Below are 27,539 nucleotides of genomic sequence, written 5' to 3'. Positions count from 1 at the left end.
GGACTCTACCAATTTAGAGCCATGCCTTTTGGGTTGAAAAACACACGCCACCTTCCAAACATTAGTGAACCATGCGCTCAGTGGGCTGGAGGCCTCTTGTGTGGCCTACTTAGACGACATTGCTGTCTACAGTTCCACCTGGGAAGAGCATTTGACTCATTTGGATAAGGTGTTGCAGGCCTTGAAAAGGGCTAACATCGCTATCAAGGCCACCAAGTGCCAGATTGCTCGGGAGAAAGTCACGTATATTGGTCATGAGGTAGGAGGGGGTCGAATCCAACCTCTCCCCACTAAGCTACAGGATATACATGACTCAGAGACTCTCACTACCCAAACCCAGATAAGGGTATTTTTGGGCCTCACTGGGTATTACCGAAACTTCATGGCTGACTATGGAACCATAGCTGCCCCTCTGATAGCTCTGACTTCGGCGAAACAACTGAGAAAGGTTAATTGGACAGAAGACTGTCAGAGGCCCTTTATTGGCTTGAAGGAAAGTCTGTGTAGGGCACCTGTGTTGTGTGCGCCTGACTACAGCAAACCCTTTATCGTTCAGACTGATGCCTGCGACACTGGAATTGGAGCTGTCTTGTCCCAGCTAGATGACAAAGGGAGAGAACATCCTATCATATTCATCAGTAGGCAACTCAAGGGTAGAGAACTTAGGTGGGCTACTGTTGAAAAGGAATGTTTTAGCAAAGTTTGGAGCCTTAGGAGTTTTAGGCCCTACCTCACGGGGTCTACCATCAATGTCCAAACAGACCATATGCCCTTAAAATGGCTTATGCAGATGGAGGTTAAAAACCCAAAACTGCTCATGTGGTCCATTAGCCTGCAAGGGCTAGACTTCCCCATTGAGCATAGGTCAGGGAAGAGTCCTGATAATGTGGATGGCCTTTCCAGAAGCTATGTTGACTGTCTGGATGAGGGTGTCAATCTTGTGGGAGATTAGACTACCCTAACCTCAGTCTGGGGGGCGACTGTGATGCTGGAAATGTATTGGAGTGACATGGCCTCCATATCCTTGTCCTGTACTACTTTTTTCATGTGTGTTCTGTGTTACTTTCTGCACAGGAGTCCGTGGGACTCCTGGCAGTGCAGCTCTTCCTCTTTTTGGTTTGGTGAACAGACCCGTGGGATACCCTTATGGCACCCATGGGCCCAACCCTGTACCCCAAGTGTATGTTTTTGGGCACCTGTGTGTGGCCCACAGAGCAGGGTATGGGCTGGTTGCTGCTCCATTTTGAATATGACGGGTGCTCTGAGTATCTTCTATTTTGTGATACCCAGGCCCTGCCATTGGAATCAGTTGATTCCTGATGAGAGACCGGATGGCCCCTGTGGCCTCTTGCTTTCCATTGCCTGTTATCTTGTTCTCGCAAAGTCCTGGGAAGCCATGACTCTGTCCCTTCCCTTGACTGGCTATTGGGTGGAAGTTCCATATATGGTATTGTGGGAAAGTCCATGCCAGACTGGCTGGAGCCTTCCCAGTGACTGTATGTTGTGGGTACACCCTTTGGGTGGGACCTGGGTGAATGGAGTGTGTGACCAGTCTACATTTCATGTTCTGGGTATCTGGTTTCTGGTGTGTGACACAATGAATGAGACAGCCCTGTCCGAAACTGGTATGAATGCAGTGTGGAGTGCTGAATGGCTGGGTGCTTGTGCCAATCCACATTCCTTGTTGCGAGTGTCTGGATGGAGAAGAATGGCCTGAATGCACTGTGAGCCTGATTGGCTGCCTGCCTGTTCCATGCCCTTCTGAATGTTTGGCTGCCTGAGCCTGGCTCAGCAGTGTGAATGAGAGACAGAACAGTATATCTGGGGACCTCTCACTGACTAGAATCCTTCAGAAGCTGAAATCGAAACTTGATGCTTAACCTTGAAGCCCAGCTGGAAGAAGGCGGCTCTACTGCTGCTTTCCTTAGACGCAATCCGAAAGCTGTTGTGTCTCCAAGAACTGATCCAAGAGAGGACCTGGCTAGGAGACCTTTTCCTGAGCTAGCTACGAGAGAACATCGTGCACCAGCTAACCTTCACCAAGGCTCCCTGGAAGTCAGTCCTCGAAAGGCTGCCGACCGAAGACAGGGACCACAGAGGAATCGGAAGTGAAACACCAGGACTTCGAGGCCATCGACGACCATCACCGTCGACCGAGGTTCAGAGGACCGCTGTAACCTCGTTGACCGGAGCCGCAATGCTCCATTGCCTAAGACACTTTGAAATCAAGGACTCCCTTGCTCATCACCGTCGACCGCTTTGTCCCACCAAGTCAAGGTCGCTAACGAACCAAGGAGAATCCGCCGGTGGGGTTCCCACTACCCAAAGTCCACAAAGACGCAGACGAAGATTCGAAAGCCAGCCGTGGTCGCGTCCCGATCACCGACGCCAAACGCTGATGACCCAACACCCTTGCTGAGCCTACGTTCTTCGTCAATTTACTTTGCGGCAACAAACTCTCGTCATTGAGGTGCATCGCACGCCTCATCTTCACAGGCCGTCCACGACCGATAGTCGACAAGCACCCAAGGACCAAAGCTGCTGCCTCGACGATCCATCGAAGAACTCTGCTAAACCAGGTACATTGGGGTAGTAGAACATTTTTAGAAGGAAACAAGTCTCTGTTAAACAATATATGGACTGGGCTTCTTAATATACTTTATTTACAGGTTGCCCAGGTGGGGGGATCCTCACACAGAACTGTGTCTTAGGTAGGGACCCAGTATTCTGCCTATTGTTTAACCCAATTTGTTTTCCTCCAATGTCTGGTGTTGGTTCACATTGCTATTAGACTTGTATGTCATTTACAACTGTCAGCAGTTGATGCATTTTAAAGGAGTCAAGAGTGGATTGCAGTACCACATAGATGTTGTACATATGTGTACTTAAGAACCAGCCCGCATCACCTCCTGAGAGCTTAAGCCTTGATTGCTCGCTCAACGTTACCATATAGAGAATCTTGGCTGGGGTTCTCTGTACTTCTACTCTGCCATATAGAGGGCAGGAGTACAGATAACCCCCCTCCAGTCTTAACAGCCATCGGCTAACTTGGTGGCAAGCTCCTCTGGGTTTATCAATGGGGAATCCACCACCGTTCTGCTGGACACACTATCCCTAAGGACGGGAGTATTTACTGCATTGATTAGCACACTGTCTTTAAAGTAGTGCTTGGTATTATCTGGAATGCTAGCATAAATCTCTGAGACTTTAGGCTCACAGAAACCCAGGGAAACTAGGACTACCTCAGATTCTATCTCACTGGGGAACGAGTCTGAGGAAAAGGATGCCCCTGCGATCTCTTCCACCTAATAGGAGGGGAAGGCCAGACTCACAGAGTGGTCCCCAAGGGTTTGACCTTACATCTGAGGTCCCTCTTCACATGGGCATTTTCTCCACAATCCACACAAAATCCACTGGGTCTTGGGACATAAGGAGGCTTACTGTAACCAGAGTTCTGTCTGGGAGTATAACTCACACTACCCTGAACATTCTCTTGGGACTTATACTTGTTTTTCTTTTTGTGGCTCTTTTGGGAGGAGGTTTTATCAGATCCCCCACCCTCCTGATCTTTGTTCTTTTTTTCTACTCCTCCTGCTTACCAGGAGTAGTCTTGTCCTAATGGGACACTCTGTGTGACACCCACAAGGGAAACTGTGTGTGACACCCACAACATCTGTACTGGCCAGCTTCGTAGGATCTATCTCCTTTGAATCAGCCAAGTGCTGCTTCAGCTCAGGGGAACAAGATCATACCCTTAGCCTTCAACCCAGCCAATCAAGTTTTTCAAGGAATCAGTAACCTCGGACACCCAAGTGTTGCCTTCTTTCTTTTTGTACTCTCTAAATCTCTTTAAGTATTGAGTAGGAGTCTTTCTCCAGCATGGGGTCTGGCATGGATTCACATGCTCATAAATATTCCCCGTCGTCAGGCTGGGAATCCTCGGTAAAGAAAAAATCAGTATCAGTTTCGTTTCTGATCTGTCTTTCGTAGTAGTAACCAATCACTGATCTCTGCGTCATACTGACCACAGCCAATGACTGCCCTCTACCTAAGCCCCGCCTCTGGCAGCCATCTTCAGATTTTTACTGCACGTTCAAGTGTTGGGATCCTCGTGCTATTGCTCTCGAGCGTTAGTGCTATTTTTTCACATTTTTTCTCAAAAAACTTCTTTTTTTCGGTCAACAGAGCCTCAAGCTCCACCGTTTCTTCATCCGATCAACGGGGATCCGTGTCGGATTCGTCTACGCCCCTCAAGGGTGAAGATTTCGTCGAGCCACGCTTTTGGAGGACTCCAGAAGTTTCTCAGGCCCATCTCGGACATGGCCCAGGAGAAGGGAAGCTCGACGCCCGGAAAGCTGTTCAGGGTCTGCCCTGGATGCCAGCTTCAGAATGTCTTTAAGGAGGACGAACACTCCCTTTGTCTTTACTGCCTACATGAGGACAAGACGCACGTGGAGAAGGACTGTGCGTTTTGCGGAAATATGTCGGAGCGGACCATGAAGGACCGCCATCCACGTCTCGCCAACTGGCTGGAAGGGAAGAGCCCGTCAGGGGAGAAGAAGTCCGAGCGGTCTTCTAAGACCTTTGAGGACGCCCCGGCGACAGGGGTCCAACACAAGGCCAAGCACCGCGAGTCCGCTGGCACCGGGAGCACCGAACGGTCGGGCTCTACGGGCGCCAGGCAGGGCGCACCCTCCCCGGCGCCATCAACCACGAGCCAACGCTCTGGCTCGGGTAAGAGGAAGGCCGAGCACCCGGCGAAGCTCCTGGAGAGACCCCGGTCGAGCTCGAAGGCCCCATCGGAGGGGGAGCGAGGCCGTGACCCCCCACCCCCCAAGGAGAAGGCGGTGAGCGCACCTAAGGTGGTGAAAGCCTTAATCCATCCGGCCAAGGCCTCTATCGAGACAGTCGCGGCGGCCCTGGCTCAGCCTGTGGAGGCTACACCAGTGGTGGCGACCTCGGGGCTCAGAGTCTCCCTGCCACCGCGGAGGGAGTCCTCTTTTATGCCCATCGACAGGACCCCCGTGAAACCTCCGACGGAGAAGAAAAAGGGGGGGCAGGAGGTCGTCGTGGATTCGGCCTCAACCTCTGAGGAAGAGCTGATCGAAGTCTTAAGCCACGGCGTTGGCGTGGAAGAAGACCAGCCCGTCGGGAGGGACCCCGACGTAGGAGACGACGATAACGTCGAGGGTGCCGACGGGGCCCCTGACCGCCCGTCGGACTCCCCTCAACTAGTGCCGCAAGACAACTCGGCGGCCATTTTGTTGGCTATACAGTCCTTATGCTCTGAGATAAGGACGAGACTGCCGTTACCACCAGCGGAGGAACCGCTCCCGACGGGGGACCCGGAGCCAGGCCCTTCTGCGAGCCCTCCCCCTAAGAGAAGAAGGATTCATCCTCCACCTCCTTTTCAGCCATCGCGCCCTGTTCAGCCCTCCTCCCCGTCCACGACTCGTGGGGATGATACGGGGACTGACACGGCCGCGATGGGTACGGACGACGAGGTTTACGACGAGGATCTGCCGTCATCACCTCCCACCCGGGCTTCCCCGCCCGACGAGATTGGATCGTTTCACTCCATGATCGCCAGGGCATCCGAGCTTTTCCAGCTCTGCCCGGAAGAGAAGAAGAAGGAAGGTTTCCTTTATCAACGGCGCGAGGCCAAGAGGAAGACGGTCCTCTCTGTACCTCTACTTGACGATATTTGGGATGAGGGCCTCGCCTCCTCAAGAACCCATCCACGACGCCGGCTAGAAGGGATCGGTACGAGAAGAAGTACCGGGTCCCGGACGCGGCCCCCTTGTGCCTTCGGGCACAGCCGACCCCGGACTCGGTCGTCTCTGCGGCGGCCAGGAAGAAAGCAGGGGGGGGCGCGGCCTCTACGTCGACCACCCCGCCGGACGGCGAGGGAAAGAAATTAGATACGATGGGACGCAGAATCATCTCGTCTGCAACGACGACGATTAAGGCGGCCAACGCCTTGGCTATCGTAGCCCGCTACGACAGGGAGTTGTGGTACAAACTGGCCCCCCTGCTGGACTTCCTACCGGACGACAAGAGGGCGGAAGCCCTAGAGATCTTGCAGGAAGGAGAGGTGGCGTCGGACCATGCCATTACAATTGCGACGGACATCGCTGACACTGGATTTCGCCAGTTGGGCAATGGCGTGTGCCTTAGGCGGCGTGGATGGCTCAAGGCTACTGACTTCCGTCAGGACGTGCAGACCAGAGTCTTGGACATGCCGTTCGACGGAAACAACCTGTTTGGGAAAACAGTGGACGATTCCCTTCAAGCCATCAAGGCAGACACGGAGACGGCCCGGGCTCTTGGGGTTCTCCAGCAACGGCGGCCGCCCTTTCGGAGCGGCGGAGGCAAACAGGGTGCCTCCAAAGGTTCAGGCGGTGGATTTTCCACCTACCGTCAAGCGGCCCGTTCGTCGTCGCAGGAAGCTTATAGAGGACGAGGCAAGACGGGCGGACCCCGCCGTCGTCGCCAAGGAGGACAAGGCGGCAAAGCCTCGTCGAAGCAGGACTGAACCGGCCGTGGGGTCGGGCCCCCACCGAAGCACCCCGGTGGGAGGCCGGCTGGCGAGCTTCGTCAGCGTGTGGGAGTCCATCTCCACCGACCGCTGGGTGCTGGACGCCCTAGCTCAGGGTCACGCGCTCGAGTTTCTAAAGAGGTGCCCGCGCGTCCCCCCTGTGGCCAGGAAAGAACATCACGTCCCTCAACTTCTCTTGGAGGTAAAGGCGATGCTCAAGAAGGGCGCCATCGAGCTCGTCCCAAAGAGGCTTCGGGGCTCCGGAGTTTACTCAAGATACTTCCTCGTGAAGAAGAAGACGGGAGGATGGTGTCCCATCCTGGACCTACGACGGCTGAACAAATACATCAAGGCACAGAAGTTCCGGATGGTCACCCTCCAACACGTCCTGGGTCAGCTGGAGGAGAGCGATTTCCTGTCGTCGTTGGATTTGGAGGATGCCTACTTCCATATTCCCATCCTAAAGGGACACCGAAAGTTTCTCAGGTTCGTGGTCCAAGGGTGTCATTACCAGTTCAGAGCCCTTCCCTTCGGACTGAGGTCGGCACCCAGGGTGTTCACCAAGTGCCTCGCACCGGTGGCGGCGCAGCTGCGCCGAGAGGGGATCCACGTCTACCCCTACCTGGACGACTGGCTCATCCGAGCGAAGACGGAGGAGCTCGCCGTGGAGCACACGGCAAGGACCGTCCAACTTCTCACGGACCTGGGATTCTCCATAAACTACACCAAGTCCCACCTGGTGCCTGCGCAAGATACACTGTTTCTGGGAGCGAAGCTCGACACAGTCTCGCTTCTGGCCTCTCCGTCTGAGGAAAGGACGAGGGCCATCTTGGGCAAGGTGCAGCGGATGCTGGTTGCGGACGCGGCCAGAGTGAGGTCCATCAAGTCCCTCCTCGGAATGATGTCTTCTTGCATTTACCTCATCCGCCTGTGCAGGCTCCGGATGCGCCCGTTGCAGGAGTTCCTGGACGCGCGCTGGATCCAGACGACAGGCAGCTTCGAGGAGAGGATCACACTCGACGAGAGTTTCCGACGAGCGATCCGGTGGTGGGGCACCCGCGCGCATCTGACGGCGGGCATGGACTTCCAGACCCCCGGCCACCAGGAGACAGTGACCACGGATGCCTCCCTGGAAGGGTGGGGAGCGCACACCAAAAATCTGCACGCGAGAGGCCTTTGGCTCCCGACGGAGAAGTCCCTCCATATCAACGTCCTGGAGCTCCGTGCAGTGTTTTGGGCCCTCAGGTCCTTTCTCCCGTCCCTCAAGGGCAAGGTGGTGAGGATCTTCACTGACAACACCACCACCATGTTCTACATCAGGAAACAGGGCGGAACCAGGTCCCCAGCCCTGTCCATGGAGGCGCAGGATCTGTGGCATTGGGCCGTCGCCCAAGGGATGTTTCTGGTGCCGTTTCATCTGGCAGGGAGAAAAAACACCATCGCCGACTCACTCAGCAGGGAGCTGCGCTCGTGCCACGAGTGGGAACTATGACAGGATCTAGTGGACCGCCTCTTCCGACGGTGGGGCACACCCCAGATCGATCTGTTCGTGACGGCGACCAACTCCAAGTGCCGGAGGTTCGCCAGCAGGTTTCCCCAGCCGAGGAGCATGGGCGATGCTTTCTCGTTCCCCTGGGAGGGCCTGATTCTATACGCGTTCCCTCCATTGCCATTGCTGATCCGGCCGGCTCATCAACCAGCTCAAGAGGTCACGGTGCAGGATGATCCTCGTCGCACCTGCGTGGCCGAGGCAGATATGGTTCCTGGACCTTCTGGACTTGTCAGCGTCCCCGTCAATCAAGCTGCCAGTGGACGCGGATCTTCCCTCCAGGGAAGGAGGCGCCATCCTCCATCACGACCCGAAGTCGCTGAGCTTGCAGGCCTGGCTCCTGCAGCGTTAGAGTTTGGAGGATACGACATACCGGCCGACTGCAGAGAGGTTCTTGCAAAGACCAGGGCGTCCTCAACTCTTAAATGCTACGGACACAAATGGAAGAGGTTATCTGTCTGTTGCCACGCACAGAAGATTAACCCTCTACAGATTACGGCTCCCCAAGTACTGCCGTACCTACTGACGCTGGCCAAAGCTGGACTGGCGCACGCGTCCATCAAGATTCATCTTGCTGCGATCTCCCGATACACCAGAACCACGGGGCGGACGTCTTTGTGGTCTCATCGTCTGGTGAAAGAGTTCATGAAGGGACTGTTCAGATCGTTCCCGCCGGTGAATGCTCCGGCCCCGGCGTGGGAGCTCAACGTGGTGCTGACCAAGCTCATGGGACCTCCGTTCGAGCCTCTGCACTCGGCTCCGTTGAAGTTCTTATCGTGGAAAACAGCGTTTCTTGTGGCCATCACCTCCGCACGACGGGTGGGAGAGATCCAGGCCCTTTCCTGCAAGGCCCCGTACTTGACTTTTCTCGACACGAGGGTAGTGCTCAGGACGCACCCCTCCTTCATGCCCAAGGTGCCGTCGGACTTCCACCTCAACGAACCCTTGGTGTTGCCTGTTTTCTTCCCGTCGCCTTCGTCGCCAGCTGAAAGGACTTTGCACTCGCTGGATGTGGCTAGAGCGCTGACGTTCTACGTGGACCGCACGAAGTGTTTTCGGAAGACGTCACAACTCTTTGTGAACTTTGGACCTGTCAATCAGGGGAGGCTCTCTCGAAGGCTTCCATTTCCAGATGGCTCTCCGGCTGTATCATGTACTGTCATCGGTTGGCAAACCGACCGCTGCCTGGCCGTCCGAGAGCCCATTCCACCAGAGCGATCGCAGCTACCACGGCGTTCCTATCTGGTGTGCCCTTGCTGGACATCTGCAGGGCTGCTACGTGGAGGTCGACGCACACATTCACGAAATTCTACTGCGTCGATCGGGATTCCAGGAAAGAGTCCAGGGTCGGCCAAGCAGTGCTGCGCAACCTGTTCGCCTAAGGTGAGCCTGGTGAGGTGGTAAGAATTGCTTAATGTTGAGTTTGATGTAATGCTTAATGTTGAGCCTTTGCCACCTCCCGTGGTTGCGCATTTGTGTACTGCTATGTATTCTTTATTCATGAGCATGTGAATCCATGCCAGACCCCATGCTGGAGAAGGAACAAGTTACTTACCTGTAACTGTTGTTCTCCAGCATGGGTCTGGCATGGATTCACATGCGAACCCTCCCCCCTACCCCTCTGCGGCTCTTCACTTGGTCATACTGCCACTTCACGTGCTACCAAATCTGAAGATGGCTGCAGAGGCGGGGCTTAGGTAGAGGGCAGTCATTGGCTGTGGTCAGTATGACGCAGAGATCAGTGATTGGTTACTACTACGAAAGACAGATCAGAAACAAAACTGATACTGATTTTTTCTTTACCGAGGATTCCCAGCCTGACGACGGGGAATATTCATGAGCATGTGAATCCATGCCAGACCCATGCTGGAGAACAACAGTTACAGGTAAGTAACTTGTGCCTCCCAAACTTTAAGATGAGCGTTTGCTTCAGTTTTGCAAGGTCTAGTCTATCAGTTTTTGACATCTGCATAATAGCACTGCAGCTAGAATGGGGTAGCCGACTGAGCAGCCAAGCAATATTGTCAGCATCAGCATCCACAACCTCTTGCACTTCACATGCCTACTCAAATGCAGTTAGCTAGTTTCGGGAGGATAGCTCAGGGGCAACGCGCTCGCCTTGGAAGCAAGACGACACGGTGCTCCACAGGTTCGATCCCCGGGTCCACGCTTAGAAACCTCTAGGTATAAGCGTGTTATTAATAACCTATCATATCCTATCATGATGTAATTCTTTTCATCATACATACTGAGCAGATCTTAAGGAAACAGTGGATGAGAGGAGGACCCAGACCCATGTCCATATCTCTTAGAGGAGCAGGTTAAACCCTGAATCTTGGCCCATTCCAACCAGTGATTCCTGTCCTTTTGTTTTTCTGCTTGCTCAACTCTCAGCTTTGCCATGTTGAACGCACGCTCTTTCTGCTTAAACTGCAGTTCTCACTTCTTGAATTCAAGCATGGCTTCAGCATCAGAGCCAACAGATAAAACTGAGGACTCTACATCATCCCTGTCTTCATGGACCCCATGGATGAAGGCAGCAAAATCTCTGCTAGAGATGTCAGTGAGAGCAGGCCCACCACGTTCTGCACTCTCATCTGAGGTAGTGGCATCGAACTGAGCCTCTTGCCAGTCCATGATCCTTTGGATAATTTCACTTTTGGTACCTTGAGCGGATAAGCCTCTCTCGGTACACAATATTCTCAGCGTCTCTGATTTGGAAGCATTCAATGTTCTGTTAGTTATTTTTTCCATGTTTTAAGATGGGTCGTTATCCTTTACAGTTAAGTTACTACTAAGGTCACCATGTGTCCTGGGTACATGTAATCTGGGTACCTTTACCAGTGCGCAACACTGGGTACCTTCAAACCTATCCCACCGCTGTACATCAATTTGTTAAGATGAATTTCTGAACTCTGTGTGGGCAGAGGTTCAGAAGGCCAGCCTAGTTTCTTGCAACAGGGTAACCTTCTGGACAAGTCAGACCAATTTAGGTAGCAATGGGAGCGGTCAAGACTAAGTCCCAGGAGGGGTGAGGGTGATCGGAAGCCCACTATGAGTACACACAGTACTCTGTTAGGTGTATATATCAAACATACATGTACATTTATTAAAGGCCTTTTAAGTCAAACACAAAGTGGAATCAAAGCAATATTAACAAAACCAACATGATGGAGGATGCAAGAAAACATACTTAAGGATACTTTGGTTACAACAGGGTTAGAAGATTTTATTAGACATTATTTTGAGGATAATAAAGATATAGCTGCTGTTAAATCTGTTCGGGATTGTTTTAAGGCGGTACTGATAAGTAGGGCTACACATGCTAAGAGGAAAAATCAAGAAGCGATTAGAAAATAAGAGGAAGAAGTTGAGGGGATGCAGACGGATTGTTTAAATGGAGATTCAGAGCGGAGTAGGTTACGATTGAACAAACTACAGGCTGAAATGAATAACTACGTACAGACATTGGCGGATAAAGGGATGTTTATTCAAAACAACGGTTTTGGGAATATGGTGATAGGAAATGGAAAGTTGTTGGCCAACAAACTAAGAGGAATGACAATAGATACATGTATTTCTTCCATTCAAACGGAAATAGGCAACACCTTACATAAGAACAAAGAAATCTGTGAACTTTTCCAGGGATTCTATGAGCAGTTATATAAACAGGAACTATATCCCAGCAATGAAGCCTTGGAAACATTTTTTGATAAAATTACTCTTTCTTAATTAACTATAGAAAAAAAAACATACTAGATTCTGAGATTGATGTTGCTGAAGTATGTAATACCATTCCGCCGATGAAAGACGGAAAATCTCCAGGGACAGATGGTATAGTTTCGGAGTTTTATAAGAGGTTTTCTACTCAGCTGGCACCTATCTTATGTGAGGTCTATAATGAATTTATAGCGTCAGGAGTTGTGTGACTAGATGAAAGATGCTTTGATCATTGTAATTCCGAAACCTAATAAGGATAACAAAAAATTTGGAAACTACAGGCCAATTTCGTTGCTGAATGTGGATGTAGAAATGTTCACTAAAATATGGGTCAATAGATTGATGTCATGCATAGGGGAATTAATTGATGAATTTCAGGTGGGTTTTACTCCAGGACGTTTTGGGTATGACAATATAAGGACTGTGTTGGATGTAATTGGAGCACATTATGGAAAGGAGTCAAATGGAATCATAGGGTTTTTTGATGCTGTAAAAGCCTTTGATACTGTTAGTTGGAAATTTATGGAATACACATTATTGAAAATGGGATTTGGACCAGTGTTTATGAAGATGGTTGAGTGTATTCATCGTGATGTTAGGGCTCAGGTATTGGTTAATGGATCTAGAGGTACACGACAAGGATGCCCATTGTCACCGTTTTTGTTTAATTTGGTACTGGAACCTTTAGCTGCGTACATCAGGCAATGTGAAATGGTTAAAGGAATTAGTGTGGGGAATACTGAGGTCAAAATATTGTCTTATGCAGATGATATGCTGCTTTTACTGTCAAACCCAGAAGTATGTGGATCTACATTAAAAGAAATATTTGAGGAAGTGGGCAAATTATTGGGACACAAGGTAAATTGGGACAAAACTGAGATTTTTCCATTATCTGGGACATATGATTTAAAAAAAATGTGGAATCTTGGAATTGTAAATGGTCGCCCGGGGGTGTTACATATTTAGGCATACGTATTATAGGAGATTTAAATAAAATAATTCAATGTAATCTAGATCAGGTAATAGCCTAAATAGCATTAATAATTAAAAGATGGGAAAGATTGAATTTGAATCTGTGGGCAAAAATTAACGCAATCAAAATGTTTCTATTGCCTAAAGTGTTGTATGTTATTCAATCAGTCCCACTATTAATCTATAAAAAAAACAGCTGTTGAAGTTTGATAAGATCTTTCAATCCTTCTTGTGGGGAATCGGAAAATACATATTGATGCAAAAACTGAAGAGGGTGGATTTGGATATCCGAATCTAGTGAAATATTATAAAGCCTTTCTGCTTAACAAGAGTTCATATTATTTTAGAGAAGAAAGCGTTAAAGAGCCAATCTGGCTACTTATGGAAAGAGAGATTTGTGCAAATATATTATACTATGGGAAAACTGTCTAATAAAAGGCTAAAGTTACAATCAGTAGCGGCAACCAGACAGGCCTTGGGGTTATGGTTTAGGGGAAATGGCCAGAGTTACGGTTTCAGCCCCAATGTATCTATTTGGCATATTGAGACATTACAACTTAATAATAGATGTCTGAGTTGGAAGAGCTGGATTAAAAAGGGAATTTTGAAGTTAGGTGATATACTGGATGGGAACAGGTTGTTGCGTTTTGAGGAATTACAAAGTAAATATGATCTTGGACAAAGAGAGATGAGTAAATATTTGGACTTGGCTTCCCTTATAATCAAAGGAAAGATATGGCAGGTGGCTCGCTTGGAATGAAAACAGAAATTTGTAAATTACTGATTGAACAAGAGTACAGTGTGCAGATTTACATGCGTTTCATGCCCATGGAAATAGGACATCTTATCGCTTGCAATGGGTTGAAGAAAGCTTGGTCGAATGATGTCAATATGGTTATTTGCGTCTAATCGGACAGAAAATTATTGGAAGAATATACTGGACACCAGCTAAAATGTTCAAATTGAAACTGAGATTAGATGAGATATGCTGGAGTTGTGGTGCTGATAGAGGTACTCTTATACATCTATTATGGGACTGTCCGAGAGTACAAGTCTTTTGGAAGGATGTAGTTGATAGAATTGATTTAATTTTTGGAATCAGTTTGCAAAGATCTGCGGCAAACATAATCTTGCTTTTACATAAGGATACATGTGTGAACACTAGAAAACACAATATCTGGATTGACAGGGCCGTGATGGTAGCGATTAAGCTAATCCTTAGGATTTGGAAGACGAGGAAGAAACCTAATATTGAAGATTGGTTGGTGGAATTACAGGTTCTATCTTGTTATCCTTATTAAGGTATCAATGAAGAATAAGGGTTAAGAGGAAGACTACTTAAAGTTATGGGGATCGTTTGAAGCCCTTTATGATTGATATAGTAGTGAGACTGTGAGAAGTGGGTAAGATAGATGTGAGAAAATGTAAATTTACTCCCCCCCCCTTTTTTTTCTTTCTCTTATTCGTTCATTTTGTCTTTTGTGATGTTTAGTGTGGGTTATTGAGTACCTTTGGTAATGCCTTATTATTTTATGTTTCACATGTAGTGGTTATGTTAATGAAGTATACCATGTGAAATGTTCAGAAACTTTGGTTATTGAATGCTTATTGCAATATTTTATTGGATCTATGTGACGTTGTTATGAATTGCTGAAAATCTAATAGAGTTTAAAAAAAAACAAAACACAACACTAACTAGGAAACATATATACAGTAACTATTGGCCTAAAGGAATTATACATGAGTCGAGATACACAACCTGCAACAGAAAGTAGTCATACCGTGCAAATATGCTTTTGGCAGTTCTTCAATAATTCAAACCCAAACTAATAGGCAGTCCAGTCCCTACGAACTGTGGAGCCTTGCGCTCAAAAGTACATTCAGCAGCAAGGCACCAACAAAGATTGTCACCACAGCTGGGCGACACATGGACCGTGTATGCTCGGGTTCAGGCGGACTCTCCAAATTTCAGACCTAGGAATGCTAGGTGTACGAAACTTGGCGGGAGAGTGCCTACTACCAAGAGCTTACGACCTCCAAAGGTGCAAGTCAAAACTTGAGATGTCAGCGGTTCCAGGGCAACGGGCCCATACGAGCTGGTCAGTTCACTGGACGGTCCAGGAACACTTCCGAAAAGGCTTGTCTACAGGTTAAGCAGGAGGTGCCGAGAGCAGTTAGTCCCACTACTCCTATGGGTCGAGCGCCTTCTATTTTTGATCAGAAACAGGGGCTCTGACGGGACAACAGTGGGGTCAGGGTGCCAAACCTAACAGCAGGTCACCAGCGGTTCCACGGATCTGCTTCTTCGCTCAGGATACTTGGCTCCTTTACTAAGTTCGGTGTGAACTCAGAAGATCGACCTGCAATGGGAGTAGAATGCCTGCTCTTATCCAAAGTCTCCTTTGCACCAAAACTAAGAGAAACTAATGAGAGATCTGCTCACATTCAGCGATCCCAGACATGGACCAATCACGTACCACAGTGGCCCAAGTCATCCCAGCATACCAGACATCCTGGCACCCAGAATGTGTATTGGAACTAGACAGCTACGGCCCACATCCCAGCGGCACACACACAAGGCATGCAGAAGCCTTCGAAAGCATCGGTTTGCGCAGGGGTGTGTATGACCAAATAAGGAATTTCTCTGACTCTCCCCCTGATGTCATCACCCGAGTTCACTTCTATATGACCAAGGAAGCCATCATGGCTATTGGGCGCTCCAAGAACGATCCGACTTTCCAAGGCTCTCCTCTCCAGATCTACCAGGACTTGGCCATGGCCACTATCCAGAAGCGCCGAGCCCTGAGGCCCTTGACGAATTTCCTTCGGGAGCAACAGGTTCGTTATCGCTGGCTATTCCCCACCGGCCTCCAGTTCTCTTACAAGGGGGTCTCCCGGATGATCAGCCATATGGAGGATGCTGCTTCTATTCTACACCCTACCTCGCCGGAAAAAGATGGTGGAACCTCCTGAGCTCTCCGATGGGCAGCTCTGAGGAACTCCCTCCAAAACCGAAGCACTCTGTATGGACCAGGGTCCAAAAAGCAAAGTCTAGGCGTTAACCCTCCCCCCTCCCGAGTTTCTATGTATCATAGCCGGATCGACACCTATAGCTCAACCTTCTCTACAGGTAACCTGCAAGTGGCGAATTGTAGAAGGACAGGCGTGAGGACACAGAAGAACCGCTCATTAGCAGTGGGCTTGGCACGGCTCATGCCCGACTCCAAGGTGTATGCCACCTAGAATCCCGTGGAGTGCATCACAAACAAAGTTAGCCCTGTTGGCTAAGGGAAATGCCGACCCCAAAAACTCGGCTTCCCGCAAGTTGATGTTACCTCTTCGCGTTGGAGGCTTAAGTTAAATCCCTGGTGGCTCTGCATTTGCAGAATGACAGCAGTCCTTGTTGGCGACTGAAGCTCCTGCCGCCAAGGCCCCACAACTGGCTTCAGGATTGCTCCCCCCACTCCAGAAACAAAATTTCATTTCACTGAATAGTAATGGCCTGAACTCCCCCTCCAGAAGTAAGTCCACACTTAAGCAGCTTCAAGATATGGAAGGATCGGTGATCTTCCTGCAAGAAAGTCACCTGTTACTTGCCGACTTTACACGCCTTCGTGATAGACCCTTTCCATTCCAATTCTTGGCGTCCAATGGCACGAAAAAAGGCGGTACGGCCATTCTCCTTGCCAGGGCTACCCGACCCAAAACCGTAGAAACCCTGCTATGTCCAGAGGGGCGATACGTGGCTGTCAAGGTCCTCGTATATGGACAGATGTATTCCCTGGTAGCGGTCTATGCCCCTAACGAAACGAAGGACAGGAGGCATTTTACGAAACATTGGGCAAATCCCTCCTCCCATTTGTGGAAGGCCATATCATTATAGGAGGAGACTTCAACGGGGTCCCAGACTCTGTCTGGGAAAGGTCACACCCACCAGCTCCTAAAGATTTTAAGCTTGCTGTGAGCCTACTCTGCCTGTTCCGAACCCTGGAAGTCGTGGATTCATGGAGAATTCTTCACACTGGCGAAAAAGATTTCGCCTTCTTCGCACATGTACACCAAACCTTCTCCGTCAGTGACCTCATGCAGACTTTTCCCCAAATACTGTCCTTTGTTGACGAAGTGTGCATTGGGTCGAGAGTGCTCTCAGATCACACACCCCCGATCACGCTGACCCTTTGGGCTCATGACCCTGATCCTCCCTGACGGCGCTGGACCCTTTACGACCCTGTCCTGAACGACCTGTCGCGTAGAGATTCCATAGCTCTGGTGATCAAGAACTATTTCTGAGAAAATCCAACGGAGGATACTTCCCCGGCCATTACATGGGACGCGAAGAAGGCGGCAGTACGGGGTGAACTGATTGCTCATGGAGCGGCGTTCCACAAACGTAAACTACAGACACGCAAAAACCTTGAGGAAGCAGTTCAAATAGGCGAAGCCTCCCACAAACAGAAAGGCTAGTCCCCGAAATCTCACCGGGCCCTGCAACTCGCCAGGAGAAAACTGGAGGCCCATCTTGGGGAGGAAACTGCGCACTAACTGTCGAAAACCAAGCAAAGTTACTATGCCAGGAACAATAAAGCAAATAAACTCTTGGTGGAGAAATTAGCGACAGCACGGAGGAGAAATAGGATAGTGAGCCTACGCAACCCACAAGGCAAGACCCAATACGGGGAAAAAGACAAGCTACAAATAGCGGTGGCCCATTTTAGGGACACGATGTTGGCAACCCCCGGGACAAGGCGGAGCAGCGGCGATACTTGCAAAATGCCGCACTCCCACGGCTTGAAAAGTCAGACAGAGTTAACTTGGAGGCCCCGATCACAGGTGAGGAGGTAGGGGCAGCCATTTGATCCCTAAAATCGAGAGCCCCGGGCTGGACGGTTTTACCACCCGATTTTATAAGATATTCCGCCCCAAACTGGTGGCACTGCTAACAGCCCTCTTTAACTCGTTTGGGGGCTCGAGTTCCATTACCCCGTCCATGCAAGAGTCCATAACGGTGCTTTTGCTTAAGTCCGGCAAAGATCCTAAAGACAATAGCTTATATAGGCCCATCTCTTTACTCAACATTGACGCTAACATTTTCTCTTACTCCTACGTCCAGTCCCCTTTTCCTCCATATTTAAGGGGCATCCCTCCGTCCTGTGGGACGGGACCGGAGCACTTTGTAAAAAGCATCACATTTTTCAAAAATGTGTCCTCACTTTTTACGCGGGGTACCGCACGCGGCCGTAACCCCACCTTCCTTAGCTCCACCCAGCGCATCGCCAATCAGTCCTTTTCTCCGCACGTTCGGGACTGGATGCACTTGCATCTTCAGAAGATTTTTCCTTCCAGTGTCGTCCTCTCCTGCTGCTTTTTAGCAGTCGCTTAGTAGTCTGTCTATGCTGTTTTGGTTAGATTTTCCTAATTGTTCTTCCTGCGAATGACGTTTCGCTAGGGCGGATCCCCGTCCTCTTTGTTTAGAGTGTTTGGGTCCGGACCACCCGTGGGACGTGCTTCTACTGCGATTCCCTTTCGGTCCGGGCACTTCAACGTCGTCGGTGGGAGGTTTTTCAGCGCGTTGCTCCTCTGCATTATCAGAGTTTCATCGATGAGAAGAAGAGACGCCCGGTAAGTTCTTTAGTTTTTAGGGCACCCTGACCGGGGGACTCCTTCCTGGGGTTTTCCCGGTCCGGGAGGGGCTTTAAAAGTTCTGTCACCAGGGTTTCCGGGGAGGCCTAAAAAAAGTACCAGAGTTTTCTCTGAGGGCCTCTGTAAGGGGCCTACTCACACCGGATTGAGACCCCTCCTGTGGGGGCTATTCAACGGCCCAGTTCTACTGAGGCAGCGGGTACCGGAGCTTGCTTCGAGGTCTCCTTGTCTGGAACTTCCCATACAGACACCGGGGCGTGCCCCGAGGCCTCTTTTGAGGTTTTCTGTACCGAACCAAAGTTTGAGGCCCCTCGTGAGGGAGCTGTTACCAGACTCTGGTCCAAGGTTCCTCTATTGGAGGCTAAGGTGACCGACAGAACTGAGAGGCCTGTTAAGGTCTTGTCAGTGAGGTGGATTCCTCATGGGTCTCGCTCTAGCGGGGATACTGGTTCTGTTGAGGGGACACACAATGAGGTTGCTGACCGTAATTCCTCTGTTACCGGCGTTGCCAAGGTTCCTCTTTCAGAGGCTAATTTGGCTATTAGTAGGTCTCAGAAATATCCTAGGCCACACAGTCCCAGCTCTGCCGAGGTTCCTTGTGTCAAGGCTAAAGTCAAGACACCTGACCTGTCTGTGGAGACCCCTGCCTCACTCACACATGTGACGCAGTTCTCCTCAGGCGTTGACAAAATGGCACCCGTTCCCGCGCGAACTGCGATGGCTATTTTGGACTCTTCCCTTACACCTACACCATCGGCGTTGGGTGCTCGGAGCATATTTACGGGTGAACAGCGTTTTCCTTGTGCACCATTTCGTCCAGTTTATGACTGGAACACTCGGATGCCATTACAGCACTCGGTCTCGCTCCCTGGGGCGTCTGCACCATTGATCTACATCAACCCGGCTGGTGAGGGCCCCTCTTGGCAACCCTCTCCTTTGGGCCGCTGGAGCTATTCCTCTCATGAGAGTTCTCCGCCTGCCACAGTGTCTAAGCCTTCGGCGGAGGATGCCTTTTTCAGAATATTTCAGAAGCTAATGCACTCCGACCCCATGAAGGAATATTTCAGAGGTCTTTTTTAAAGAAATCTGCCCTCCATGGCCGGGTTCCGTTCCGACAGTTCCCGTCACAGCACAGGTTGTTCTGGCAGCTGTCAAACCTCTACCAGTTAGCCCACCTCCAGCCCTTCCGCCTCCGCCGCCCTTGTCTCCAATAGACAAGTCTTAGGCGGAGCCAGATGTGACACAGGTCGATCCGGACGCGTTGGATGGCGTGCAAGGGGATCAGAACGGCGATGACCAGCCCTGCTCCATTAGGGCGTTCCATGACCGGGTACTGGACATGATGACTCTTCTGGATGTTCCAGTACCTGTGGGACCCCCTCTGCAAGAACGGATACTTTCGGGGGCATTCACCTTGTCTCCTCAGGAGCGCACTGGCTTGTTCTGTCAGAAGGACGTTTTGGCCGAGGTCCGCAAAGTCTGGGATAAGCCACACTCTGGACTGCATGTTAACAAAAAGATTGACGCTCGTTATAGGCTTCATACTTCGGAGGAGGTAGCCTTAGCGTCTTGCCCGCTTCCTTCCTCCACAGTCGTGGGGGCCGCTACGCTTCAATCCAGACCGGCTTCAGCGTCATCTACAGCGGCGGCTCAGGTTCTGGGCAAAGAGGACAAGTTGCTTGACTCTTTGGGGAGGAAGATCTTTGCTAATTCGGCTCTGCAGTTGTGCCAGGTGAACGCAGAGCTCATTTTAGCGGGGGCAAATATGAAAATGTGGAAAGGTCTGTCAGAATTTGAGGAGTTCATTCCTGCGGACAAGCTGGATGATTTTAAGGCCAGCTTGTCAGATGCCAGAGTCCTGGCACAGGATATGCTTGAGGCTGCGGCACATCATGTCACACCTCCGCTCGGGGCCTCATGCTTGGCGTGGACAAGTCTCGTCAGGCTTGGCTTCATGCCACAAAGTTTTCCAAGGAGGTGCAGGATAAAGTTCTGGACCTGCCTTTTGACGGCAAATAACTGTTCCGTTCGTCAACGGACGTAGAGCTGACTAAAACAAAGGACAGCACTCAGACGGCTAAGTCTTTGTCCGTTCTGCTAAAACCACCTTTTAGGGCTCAGAGAACACCTTCGGAGCCTCAGTCCTCCTCTGGTTTTCGGGGGTTTCTAGATTGGAAAACACAGAGAGTCGATCCTCCAGCTGGAAATTCCTGCCGGCGTCACCAGCGAGGCCGGTTTTTCTCTTGGTCCTCTGCCTCCTCCTCAGGATCTGGGTGTCCCACCTCGGAGAAACCCGCTAATTGAGGGTTTTTGGCACTCGCACGAGACCCCGGTGGGAGGGCGCATTGCGTCTCACTGGGAGGCGTGGCAGACCATCACTGAGGACCGGTGGGTCTTGTCAGTAGCTCGAGCGGGCTTCCGCTTGCCCCTTCCCCCTACCCCACCCTTGAATCCTCCCTTCCAACAGTCGGGGACGCCCTCCCTCATAGCCGAAGTCCAGAAGCTCCTGGATCTCAAGGCGGTGGAACCTCTTCACGGTGCCCAAACCCAACCAGGCTCGCCTGCGCACCATCCTAGACCTTTCCCAGTTCAACCTTTCTCTTCCCCAAGAGAAATTCAAGATGATCACCCCCAGCCAGATAAAGTCCTCTCTACAGAAGGGTGACTGGCTCAGCGTGGTGGACCTTCAGGATGCTTATATGCATATCCTCATTTGGAGCCTGCATCGGAAATTCCACCGGTTTTCCGTGGGGGAGGAACATTTCCAGTTTTGTGTGCTCCCTTTTGGTCTCAGCTCGGCACCGCGTGTCTTTACGAAGCTGTCGGTCATCGCAGCTTATCTTCGGCTTCAGGGTATCCATGTGTATCTGTATTTGGACGACTGGCTGCTGCGCAGTCGCTGTCCACTGAAATCCTCGAGCAACCTTCAGTCTCTCCTCCAGCTCATGTTCCATCTTGGGCTGTCGGTGAACTGGCGGAAATCCTCCATGACAGTCTCTCAGGACTTGATTTTCCTGGGTTTTCATTGGAACATGATCGATTGCAAGGTATACCTGACTGGGGACAGAATGGTGGATCTGGTCACCATGTGTCAGGTGTTTATGCAGTCGAAGAGCATGTCGGCCTGGTGGTTCCAGAGGCTTCTGGGCCTCATGGCTTCGTGCGTGCTTGCTCTTCCTCTTGCTCGTCTCAAGATGAGGCAGACGCAGATCAGTGGATCCAGATTCCAAAATGATACTGGTTCCATCGTTCATGAGGACGGACCTCTTGTGGTGGTCGTCTCTCAGCAATCTGTCGGTGGGCACTTCCTTCCGGAACCCTTGCTTGCTATTGACTTTCACAACAGACTCTGCCCTTCTGGGTTGGGGTGTGACGCTGGATCATCTTCAAGTTTCAGGTCTCTGGTCACCACACGACAGACAGCTTCATATAAATTATCTGGAGCTTCTGGCTATATTCCTAGTGCTGAAAGCGTTCAAACCAGGTATTGTCAACAAGGTGGTCCGTGTCCGCACGGACAATGCAGTGTCCATGTTCTATATCAACAAGAGGGGGGGTACCAGGTTTCCTCATCTTGTGGATCTTGCCATTCAAATCTGGGAATGGGCCATTCAGCATGGTATCTGGCTGGTAGCAGTTCACATCCCGGGCCAGCTGAATGTCACTGCGGATGCCCTCAGCCGACGAGTAATTGACAGCTGCGTGTGGGAACTGAACACAGAGATCCTCTGTGACATTTTTCGCTGTTGGGGCACTCCAGAAGTGGACCTCTTTGCAACATCTACAAACAAGACGCTTCCCCTGTATGCCTCCAGGAACAGGCTCGGAGCCTCCTCACTCAGGGATGCTCTCGAAATCCCATGGCACAACATGAAGGCCTACGCTTTTCCGCCTCTTCCTCTGATCCATCGGGTGCTTTGCAAGCTGAGGAACACAGTGAATTGCTACCTGCTGTTCATAGCCCCTTGGTGGCCAGCTAGGTTTTGGTTTTCGGAGCTTCAGCATCTATCAATGTGCCTGCCGCTCAAGCTTCCACTGGTTCCCGACCTGCTTAACCAGAGCGATCAACAACTGTGGCACCCCTCCCGACAATCGTTCAACTTGGCGGCTTGGTGCCTGAGTTCAGATCTTTAGAACGCTTCAATTTGTCTGCGGATAACATGCGCATTATTCAAGTGGCCAGGAAGCCCTCAACAAGATCTCAGTATAGAAGTAAATGGCTATACTTCTGTCACTGGTGTTTGGCTAGGCATCTAGACCCCAGGGAGGCTACTATCGACATGGTCCTGTCTTTTGTCTCACTTTTGGCAGTCTGGCATCCATGTCTTGTCCTGCAGGACCTATTTATCGTCTGTTGCTGCTTATTTGTCCACTGACCAGTGTTCCTTTTCACTGTCTAATCCGGTCATTAAAAGACACTTTGCGGGCCTGATGCATCTTTATCCTCCTGTTTGCAACCTGCATCCGAGGTGGGATTTGAATGTGGTCCTTAAGGCCTTGTTTCATAAGCCTTTTGAGCACATGGCTACTGTCGATTTTAAGCACCTTTCCTGGAAAGTGTCCTTTTTGATTGCTGTGACTTCGGCAAGGTGTGTAAGTGAGCTTCAGGCCTTGTCGGTTGAGCATCCATTCCTTACTTTTCATAAAGATAAGGTTGTCCTGCGAACAAATCCCACCTTTCTTTCTAAGGTGGTCTGTGATTTTCATCTGAATCAGTCGATTTCATTACCTGTATTCTTCCCAGACCAGGCCTCAGAGGCCGAAAGGGTTCTGCACTGCCTGGATGTTAGAAGAGCTCTCAAGTTTTATCTGGACAGAACATCTGTCATGATGCCTGCCTCCAAGGAGCCAAACCAGGCCCGGCACCCTCAGAGACAGACACCATGCATCCAAGGGAAGTCCCAGCAGCCCCAGATGGGGGCCCTTTGGACTCAGTCCTGGCGCCGTTGGCGTCAGGCTCATAGGGGACATCAGTCCTGGCGCCATCGGCGCCAGGCTCATACAGAAGTAGGTTGGGAGTAGTGCTTGGTGTAAACTTACCTGTGCAGACCATGCTGCAACTTCCAAGACTGGAAGGAACTATTTTTCTAGGGACTACTTGATCTCTAGGGTGTGACCGGTGGAGGAATACATATTTCTGGGGGAAGAATACATACCTGGAACTACTTGAAAGGCTATTTAAGCCACACCCAAGCAGAAGACCACGCTTCGCGTTGTTCTGCACTTAGCAGCTGGACGCTCACCGTGCCTGCTCCTGCCTTGGTCCTCCATCACGCCTGCCAGCATCCTGGAAACACCTAAAGAAGAAAAGGGAAGAGAACAGGTGAAAACAAGAACCTTACCTGATACATCTGCACTCCGGATTCTGCACGCCGACGATCCTGCAAAGAAGGCAAACATTTTAAACGCGCATCGCGTTGCGCGCTGCACGCTACATTTCACTCACCTGCACGTGGCGTTTTCGAGTCCTGCGACGTCCATCCGGAGCTTCTACCGCCATCCTGCACCTATTGGAAGGAAGGAGAAAGAGAGGTGAGAAGGGAAACACGAATCTAAGTAGAACTTACCTGTGGTTCAATTCCCTCTCCGCCTTCGGGTTTGTGCCATACCTTCGGCATCTCAGCACCCCGGCCCCTAAGGGGAAAAGAAACAGACATTGTATTAGTGAGAGCATGTGAGAACATTAGCAATACGCTCACTCAAGACTTACCCATTTGCAAGAGAGACACAGCAGCTCTTTTCGGGTCGGCGCCTTACCTCCGGCATTGCCGTACCCCGGCCCCTATGGGGAAAAAGACATTGGACATTAAAGGAGATACTTAAAACTGCAAAGGAATCTCTCATCAGAATTCTTACCAGAATTTGGCTTCATCCAAATCGCCTGCAGCCCGGAATCTTCTCCAGCACCTGCGAAAGAAAAGAACAGATTAGTGAATATAAACCCAAACTTGCCATAAACATTTGCGGTACGACGGGAATGGACAAACTAGTTTAAACTTATCAATCCAGTTAAGTAACTGGAATCACAACGCGCCCCTGCATCAGAAGCAGGATGGAGAGCTCGTCATTTTGGTCCCTAAGGTGAGTCTTCGCAGGGAATCCCAAAAGGGTTTCATGGAGGGAGAGAAGGGAAGTGGGAGGTCGGAACATCACCCGCAGACTATTAACCCTTCCTTTTCACACACAGTGGGATATTCCTCCGAGCCAGAAAAGCCAGGTTGGGGAATCCAGTCCAGTCCATCTTCTGGGTCTTACGCATCTCTGCAGAAGAGGTCACAGCAGTCCCAGCCAAGCCCGCGCCTCCGTGGGAGCCAGGTGAGCGTTACAACATCTGAGTTTAGGAACTCTTCGCAGCTTTTTGTGACCTTCGGAAATCCACAAGGAAAGCCGGTCTCGAAAGCGACCATCTCTTGGTGGATCGCGGCTTGTATTTCGGAGGCGTATACCATTCAGGGTCTTCGGGCCCCAAAAGGAATTCATGCTCATCTTGTGCAGGGCAAGGCAGCTGCTGTTGCCTTCCAAAAATATGTTTGCTGGGAGTCCATCGCGAAAGCGGCTACATGGGCCTCCCCATCGGCTTTTTGTAAGCATTACTGTCTGGACCAGAGCTCCAGGGCTGATGCTCAGTTCGGTCAAGCTGTGCTTAAGAACCTGTTTTAGTAAGGAGTTTCCATCCACCCGTAATTCCTGTGAGGAGTGCTTGGGAATCTCCCATAAGTATGGAGGAAAGGGGATGGGACGTAGGAGTATAATAAAGTTACTCTCTGTAATGACTACCTTACTCCTAGTACTCTTTCCTCCATACGCCCGCCTGCCCTACCCTCTAAAAAGGTTCCTCTGTTATTGCTTAAAGGTCATAGACCTGGCGATAGAAAAGGACTGATGGGCGATGCTCTGGGCGGGGTTACGGCCGCGTGCTGTAACCTGCGTAAAAAGAGAAGGACACATTTTTGAAAAATTTGATGCTTTTTACAAAATGCTCCGGTCCGTCCCACAGGACGGAGGAATGTCCCATAAGTATGGAGGAAAGGGGACTATGGACTTAGGAGTAAGCTAGTCACTACGGTGAGTAAATTTATTATAAATCCTGGCAAATCGCCTAGCAATTGTCCTGCCCAAGTTGATGGACCCAGACCAAACGGGCTTCGTAACACAGGTCTACGGGAGATAATATTTGGAGGGCCCTTAATTTAGTAGACATCGCCTTCCAAGATGCACAATAACTGGCCCTGCTGGCCTTGGATGCCACGGAGGCCTTCGATAAGGAAGATTGGTACTTTCTACGGCTCACTTTAGAAGCCTTTCAGTTTAGCCCTGGCTTTTGCAGCTTGATTTTAGCGAATTATCAGGTCCGAAAACCCTCCTCTGTGTTAATTGTAATCTGTCGGACACGATTTCACAGACTTGTGGAACGAAGCAGGGATGCCCGTTGTCCCCCCTTCTCTTTGCCTGCCCCTGGCGCAAAGGGTTCGGAGAGACCCAGGTATCACAGGCCTTCCCACAGGCCTTCCAACTGGCATTTCTCAGTATAAGATTTCCCTTTATGCAGATGATGTACTGCTCTCCCTAACAGACATCCATCCCTCGCTAATAGCGGCTCTCGAGGGACTTCACAAATTCTGAAAGGTATCTGGCTTTGCTATTAATTCTGGGAAGCCAGTGGCCCTGCTGGTAGGCCTGGACCCAGAGGAACTGGCGACCTTAGAACCGCTATGCCCGGTTCAGTGGAGTACGAAATCCATTCCCTATCTGGGGGTCCACATTCCATCTTGGCCCAGCAATGTATACTCATTAAACTTCCCCCCACTTTTTAAGGATCTAGAATCAGACCTTGAACGATGAACAAGCCAGGAGATCTCCCTTATTGGGTGGATTTCTGCTTGCAAAATGAACCTCCTTCCGAGGTTTCTTTATGCTTGCTCCTCTCTGCCTATCTCGATCCCACAACCTCCGCTCCTACGGATGCAGAGAAAAATACTAGATTTTATTTGGAAGGGTAGGAAGGCGAGGCTCTCCCGAGGAACCATGACAGGTGGCTCGAGACTTGGGTGTCCCCGACTTGCGCAAAACCAGGTGGCGGCGCAGTTATCACACGTGCTGGCATGGTGTATAGCCTCGGGACGCCCAAAGTGGGTAGAGCTGGAACAATCCCGCCTCGCGCTCCCTCTTCATTTTCTTCCATACATCCCACCTCTGCTGCGGCGAAGATGGGAGGGAATCCTATCCTCCACTACACACACTCTTAGGACCTGGGACTGGGCGCTACAATACGAAGGCCTCCCCTGTGGCCTAGGTCCCCCCTCCCCAATCTTTTACAACCCGGCCTTCTCCCCGGGCTTTCACCCGTTCAACTTCAAAAACTGGGCTAATGGGGGGTTAGAAACCCTGGGACAATTATATGATGGAGACCAGCCTCTCTCCTTCGAACAATGTAAAGCAGCCTTCCAACTGACTGAGGCAGACCGGTTTTCCTACGCGCAGCTCCGGCACTGGTGCTCTCATCCCCAGACTCGACGGGCAGCCACGCGAACCCTCGCCCCTCTTGAACTCATCCTACAGGAACTACAGCAACGGGGGAAAATCTCATCTCTTTATTCCCTGTTGAAAGATGACAACCTCACTACGAGAGCCCCCTACATGACACATTGGGAAGCAGACCTGGGCCACACTTTAGAGAACCAAACGTGGGTGAACATATGGTCCAGAACACACTCCTCCTCCTCCTCCTTCTGCGTTACTAGTCAGGAATGTGCCCACAAGCTGCTTCTATGATGGAACAACCCCCTGACCCCCCTCCATCGCTTTAATCAAGCCTTTGACCCCCCAGTGCTGGCGTACCTGCGGACAGCGAGGCTCATACTTCCACATGTGGTGGTCATGCCCGATTGTACAATCCATTTGGACCCAATGCCTCTCTACAATCAACGACATTACCCAGGTGATGATCCCGAGGGTTCCGGAGACTATCCTGCTGGGGGCTCCGACCTCAGGAGTCTACCCAAGTTCAGGGAAGACAGCCAAGCTACTCACGCAACTCTTGCTGGCCGGGAAAATCACAATTGCTCGCTCCTGGAAGTTGGCCGAGTGCCCATCCTTGATTCTTTGGTGGGTCAAGCTTTG

At 50.7% G+C, this 27,539-nt stretch overlaps 1 protein-coding gene across 2 annotated transcripts in view; it reads left to right on the top strand.

Moving 5' to 3' along the window:
* The window catches only part of ESF1 (ESF1 nucleolar pre-rRNA processing protein homolog), a 906,650-nt gene that overhangs the window by 837,894 nt on the left and 41,217 nt on the right, over nucleotides 1–27,539 (top strand). The gene's annotated exons all lie outside the window — the stretch shown is intronic.

Source organism: Ambystoma mexicanum, chromosome 4q (genome assembly GCF_040938575.1).
Source record: "Ambystoma mexicanum isolate Mex_15411 chromosome 4q, UKY_AmexF1_1, whole genome shotgun sequence".
NCBI lineage: Eukaryota > Metazoa > Chordata > Amphibia > Caudata > Ambystomatidae > Ambystoma > Ambystoma mexicanum.
Note: the sequence above shows the minus strand (reverse complement) of the source record. Positions and strands in the feature narration are given on the sequence as shown.